We start from the raw sequence: 5,482 nt of genomic DNA, 5'->3' as shown, positions 1-5,482 counted from the left end.
AGATTATTATATAATTCGTGAAATTTTCCAAAAAGATTAAAGCACCTGGTATTCCCAAGCAATCTCCCATCCATGTACTAACCAGGCCCAAACCTGCTAATATTCAGAGATCGGGCATTGACTCTATTTTTTGGCAAAATATTATATACTAAGTGAAAAATGTCCAAAAAGCTTACAGCACCCGGTATTCCCAGGCGGTCTCCCATCCAAGTACTAACCAGGCCAAACCTGCTTAGCTTCCGAGATCAGACGAGATCGCGGCATAGCCAGGTTGGTATGGCCGTAAGCGAAGACTGCTGCAAAGAGAGGGCTATTTAAAGACCAGCCAATCTAATCGCCAGTACATTATATAAGTAGGAAAGAAAACCCAAAAGCTTAAAGCACCTGGTATTCCTAGGCAGTCTCTCATCAAAGTACTAACCAGACCTAAACCTGCTAAGATTCAGAGATCGGGCATTGACTCTTTTTTTTTTTTTTTTTTTTAATGAAAGATTATTATATAATTCGTGAAATTTTCCAAAAAGATTAAAGCACCTGGTATTCCCAAGCAATCTCCCATCCATGTACTAACCAGGCCCAAACCTGCTAATATTCAGAGATCGGGCATTGACTCTATTTTTAGGCAAAATTATTATATACTAAGTGAAAAATGTCCAAAAAGCTTACAGCACCCGGTATTCCCAGGCGGTCCTCCCATCCAAGTACTAACCAGGCCCAAACCTGCTTAGCTTCCGAGATCAGACGAGATCGGGCATAGCCAGGTTGGTATGGCCGTAAGCGAAGACTGCTGCAAAGAGAGGGCTATTTAAAGACCAGCCAATCTAATCGCCAGTACATTATATAAGTAGGAAAGAAAACCCAAAAGCTTAAAGCACCTGGTATTCCTAGGCAGTCTCTCATCAAAGTACTAACCAGACCTAAACCTGCTAAGATTCAGAGATCGGGCATTGACTCTTTTTTTTTTTTTTTTTTTTTTTTTTATGAAAGATTATTATATAATTCGTGAAATTTTCCAAAAAGATTAAAAGCACCTGGTATTCCCAAGCAACCTCCCATCCATGTACTAACCAGGCCCAAACCTGCTAATATTCAGAGATCGGGCATTGACTCTATTTTTTGGCAAAATTATTATATACTAAGTGAAAAATGTCCAAAAAGCTTACAGCACCCGGTATTCGCAGGCGGTCTCCCATCCAAGTACTAACCAGGCCCAAACCTGCTTAGCTTCCGAGATCAGACGAGATCGGGCATAGCCAGGTTGGTATGGGCGTAAGCGAAGACTGTTGCAAAGAGAGGGCTATTTAAAGACCAGCCAATCTAATCGCCAGTACATTATATAAGTAGGAAAAGAAAACCCAAAAGCTTAAAGCACCTGGTATTCCTAGGCAGTCTCTCATCAAAGTACTAACCAGACCTAAACCTGCTAAGATTCAGAGATCGGGCATTGACTCTTTTTTTTTTTTTTTTTTTTTTAATGAAAGATTATTATATAATTCGTGAAATTTTCCAAAAAGATTAAAGCACCTGGTATTCCCAAGCAATCTCCCATCCATGTACTAACCAGGCCCAAACCTGCTAATATTCAGAGATCGGGCATTGACTCTATTTTTTGGCAAAATTATTATATACTAAGTGAAAAATGTCCAAAAAGCTTACAGCACCCGGTATTCCCAGGCGGTCTCCCATCCAAGTACTAACCAGGCCCAAACCTGCTTAGCTTCCGAGATCAGACGAGATCGGGCATAGCCAGGTTGGTATGGCCGTAAGCGAAGACTGCTGCAAAGAGAGGGCTATTTAAAGACCAGCCAATCTAATCGCCAGTACATTATATAAGTAGGAAAGAAAACCCAAAAGCTTAAAGCACCTGGTATTCCTAGGCAGTCTCTCATCAAAGTACTAACCAGACCTAAACCTGCTAAGATTCAGAGATCGGGCATTGACTCTTTTTTTTTTTTTTTTTTTTTTATGAAAGATATATATATAATTCCGTTCGAATATTTTCTTCTTCTTAAAAGATTAAGAGCACCTGGGTATTCCCAAGCAAAACCTCCCATCCAGGTACTAACCAGGCCCAACCCATGTCTTAATATTCCAGAAGATTCGGGGGCAATTTGACTCTATTTTTTGCAAAATTATTTACTCACTTATTAGTGAAGAAGATGTCCAAAACGCTTACAGCCACTCGCGTATTCGCAGGCGCGTCTCCCATCCAAGTACTAACCAGGCCCAAACCTGCTTAGCTTCCGAGATCAGACGAGATCGGGCATAGCCAGGTTGGTATGGCGTAAGCGAAGACTGTTGCAAAGAGAGGGCTATTTAAAGACCAGCCAATCTAATCGCCCAGTAACATTATATAAGTAGGAAAGAAAACCCAAAAGCTTAAAGCACCTGGTATTCCTAGGCAGTCTCTCATCAAAGTACTAACCAGACCTAAACCTGCTAAGATTCAGAGATCGGGCATTGACTCTTTTTTTTTTTTTTTTTTTAATGAAAGATTATTATATAATTCGTGAAATTTCCAAAAAGATTAAAGCACCTGGTATTCCCAAGCAATCTCCCATCCATGTACTAACCAGGCCCAAACCTGCTAATATTCAGAGATCGGGCATTGACTCTATTTTTTGGCAAAATTATTATATACTAAGTGAAAAATGTCCAAAAAGCTTACAGCACCCGGTATTCCCAGGCGGTCTCCCATCCAAGTACTAACCAGGCCCAAACCTGCTTAGCTTCCGAGATCAGACGAGATCGGCATAGCCAGGTGGTATGGCCGTAAGCGAAGACTGCTGCAAAGAGAGGGCTATTTAAAGACCAGCCCAATCTAATCGCCAGTACATTATATAAGTAGGAAAGAAAACCCAAAAAGCTTAAAGCACCTGGTATTCCTAGCAGTCTCTCATCAAGTACTAACCAGACCTAAACCTTGCTAAGATTCAGAGATCGGGCATTGACTCTTTTTTTTTTTTTTTTTAATGAAAGATTATTAGATAGATTCGTGAAAGTTTCCAAAAGATTAAAGCACCTGGTTATTCCCAAGCAATCTCCCATCCATGTACTAACCAGGGCCCAAACCTGCTAATATTCAGAGATCGGGCATTGACTCTATTTTTTGGCAAAATTATTATATACTAAGTTGAAAAATGTCCAAAAAGCTTACAGCACCCGGTATTCCCAGGCGGTCTCCCATCCAAGTACTAACCAGGCCCAAACCTGCTTAGCTTCCGAGATCAGACGAGATCGGGCATAGCCAGGTTGGTATGGCCGTAAGCGAAGACTGCTGCAAAGAGAGGGCTATTTAAAGACCAGCCAATCTAATCGCCAGTACATTGATATAAGTAGGAAAGAAAACCCAAAAGCTTAAAGCACCTGGTATTCCTAGGCAGTCTCTCATCAAAGTACTAACCAGACCTAAACTCTGCTAAGATTCAGAGATCGGGCATTGACTCTTTTTTTTTTTTTTTTTTTTTTAATGAAAGATTATTATATAATTCGTGAAAGTTTCCAAAAAGATTAAAGCACCTTGGTATTCCCAAGCAATCTCCCATCCATGTACTAACCAGGCCCAAACCTGCTAATATTCAGAGATCGGGCATTGACTCTATTTTTGGGCAAAATTATTATATACTAAGTGAAAAAATGTCCAAAAAGCTTACAGCACCCGGTATTCCCAGGCGGTCTCCCATCCAAGTACTAACCAGGCCCAAACCTGCTTAGCTTCCGAGATCAGACGAGATCGGGCATAGCCAGGTTGGTATGGCCGTAAGCGAAGACTGCTGCAAAGAGAGGGCTATTTAAAGACCAGCCAATCTAATCGCCAGTACATTATATAAGTAGGAAAGAAAACCCAAAAGCTTAAAGCACCTGGTATTCCTAGGCAGTCTCTCATCAAAGTACTAACCAGACCTAAACCTGCTAAGATTCAGAGATCGGGCATTGACTCTTTTTTTTTTTTTTTTTTTTAATGAAAGATTATTATATAATTCGTGAAATTTCCAAAAAGATTAAAGCACCTGGTATTCCAAGCAATCTCCCATCCATGTACTAACCAGGCCCAAACCTGCTAATATTCAGAGATCGGGCATTGACTCTATTTTTTGGCAAAATTATTATATACTAAGTGAAAAATGTCCAAAAAGCTTACAGCACCCGGTATTCCCAGGCGGTCTCCCATCCAAGTACTAACCAGGCCCAAACCTGCTTAGCTTCCGAGATCAGACGAGATCGGGCATAGCCAGGTTGGTATGGCCGTAAGCGAAGACTGCTGCAAAGAGAGGGCTATTTAAAGACCAGCCAATCTAATCGCCAGTACATTATATAAGTAGGAAAGAAAACCCAAAAGCTTAAAGCACCTGGTATTCCTAGGCAGTCTCTCATCAAAGTACTAACCAGACCTAAACCTGCTAAGATTCAGAGATCGGGCATTGACTCTTTTTTTTTTTTTTTTTTTTAATGAAAGATTATTATATAATTCGTGAAATTTTCCAAAAAAGATTAAAGCACCTGGTATTCCCAAGCAATCTCCCATCCATGTACTAACCAGGCCCAAACCTGCTAATATTCAGAGATCGGGCATTGACTCTATTTTTTGGCAAAATTATTATATACTAAGTGGAAAAATGTCCAAAAAGCTTACAGCACCCGGTATTCCTAGGCAGTCTCTCATCAAAGTACTAACCAGACCTAAACCTGCTAAGATTCAGAGATCGGGCATGACTCTTTTTTTTTTTTTTTTTTTTTTAATGAAAGATTATTATATAATTCGTGAAATTTTCCAAAAAGAATTAAAGCACCTGTATTCCCAAGCAATCTCCCATCCATGTACTAACAGGGCCCAAACCTGCTAATATTCAGAGATCGGGCATTGACTCTATTTTTTGGGCAAAATTATTATATACTAAGTGAAAAAATGTCCAAAAAGCTTACAGCACCCGTATTCCCAGGCGGTCTCCCATCCAAGTACTAACCAGGCCCAAACCTGGCTTAGCTTCCGAGATCAGACGAGGATCGGGCATAGCCAGGTTGGTATGGCCGTAAGCGAAGGACTGTTGCAAAGAGAGGGCTATTTAGAAGACCAGCCAATCTAATTCGCCAGTACATGTATATAAGTAGGAAAGAAAACCCAAAAGCTTTAAAGCACCTGGTATTCCCTAGGCAGTCTCTCATCAAAGTACTAACCAGACCGTAAACCTGCTAAGATTCAGGAGATCGGGCATTGACCTCTTTTTTTTTTTTTTTTTTTTGTTTTAATGAAAGATTTATTATATAATTCGTGAAATTTTCCAAAAAGATTAAAGCACCCTGGGGTCCCATTGCCAGGCAGCCGTCCCAGCCATGTTACTAACCAGGCGCAAACCGTGGCTGAATATTCAGGAGGTCCGGGCATTGATCTATTTTTTGGCCAAAAATTATAGTAGGGGATACTAAGTGAAGAAATGTCCAAATAAGGCTGTACAGCACCTGGTATCCCAGGGCCGGGTCTGCC

The 5,482-nt window shown here is 40.6% G+C and overlaps 8 non-coding genes and 3 pseudogenes across 8 annotated transcripts; all 11 read right to left on the bottom strand.

The window, feature by feature from the left end:
• Positions 1 to 169: 169 nt before the first annotated feature.
• On the bottom strand, positions 170 to 288 carry LOC113086493 (uncharacterized; annotated as a pseudogene).
• A 371-nt stretch (positions 289 to 659) lies between these two features.
• On the bottom strand, positions 660 to 779 carry LOC113086488 (5S ribosomal RNA). The gene has a single exon (XR_003284897.1). It is a non-coding gene; the product is annotated as a 5S ribosomal RNA (ribosomal RNA).
• Positions 780 to 1,156: 377 nt separating this feature from the next.
• On the bottom strand, positions 1,157 to 1,275 carry LOC113086487 (5S ribosomal RNA). Its single transcript, XR_003284896.1, has one exon. It is a non-coding gene; the product is annotated as a 5S ribosomal RNA (ribosomal RNA).
• Positions 1,276 to 1,649: 374 nt separating this feature from the next.
• LOC113086483 (5S ribosomal RNA) lies at positions 1,650 to 1,768 on the bottom strand. The gene has a single exon (XR_003284892.1). It is a non-coding gene; the product is annotated as a 5S ribosomal RNA (ribosomal RNA).
• A 401-nt stretch (positions 1,769 to 2,169) lies between these two features.
• Positions 2,170 to 2,290, bottom strand: LOC113086496 (uncharacterized; annotated as a pseudogene).
• Positions 2,291 to 2,661: 371 nt separating this feature from the next.
• On the bottom strand, positions 2,662 to 2,778 carry LOC113086490 (5S ribosomal RNA). Its single transcript, XR_003284899.1, has one exon. It is a non-coding gene; the product is annotated as a 5S ribosomal RNA (ribosomal RNA).
• Positions 2,779 to 3,150: 372 nt separating this feature from the next.
• LOC113086482 (5S ribosomal RNA) lies at positions 3,151 to 3,269 on the bottom strand. The gene has a single exon (XR_003284891.1). It is a non-coding gene; the product is annotated as a 5S ribosomal RNA (ribosomal RNA).
• Positions 3,270 to 3,646: 377 nt separating this feature from the next.
• On the bottom strand, positions 3,647 to 3,765 carry LOC113086481 (5S ribosomal RNA). Its single transcript, XR_003284890.1, has one exon. It is a non-coding gene; the product is annotated as a 5S ribosomal RNA (ribosomal RNA).
• A 369-nt stretch (positions 3,766 to 4,134) lies between these two features.
• On the bottom strand, positions 4,135 to 4,253 carry LOC113086480 (5S ribosomal RNA). Its single transcript, XR_003284889.1, has one exon. It is a non-coding gene; the product is annotated as a 5S ribosomal RNA (ribosomal RNA).
• Positions 4,254 to 4,916: 663 nt separating this feature from the next.
• On the bottom strand, positions 4,917 to 5,036 carry LOC113086492 (5S ribosomal RNA). The gene has a single exon (XR_003284900.1). It is a non-coding gene; the product is annotated as a 5S ribosomal RNA (ribosomal RNA).
• A 409-nt stretch (positions 5,037 to 5,445) lies between these two features.
• The window catches only part of LOC113086495 (uncharacterized), a 122-nt pseudogene continuing 85 nt past the window's right edge, over positions 5,446 to 5,482 (bottom strand).

The sequence above is a fragment of the Carassius auratus genome, unplaced genomic scaffold, assembly GCF_003368295.1.
Source record: "Carassius auratus strain Wakin unplaced genomic scaffold, ASM336829v1 scaf_tig00043276, whole genome shotgun sequence".
Taxonomy (NCBI): Eukaryota; Metazoa; Chordata; class Actinopteri; order Cypriniformes; family Cyprinidae; genus Carassius; species Carassius auratus.
This window is presented reverse-complemented; position numbering and strand designations above follow the sequence as displayed.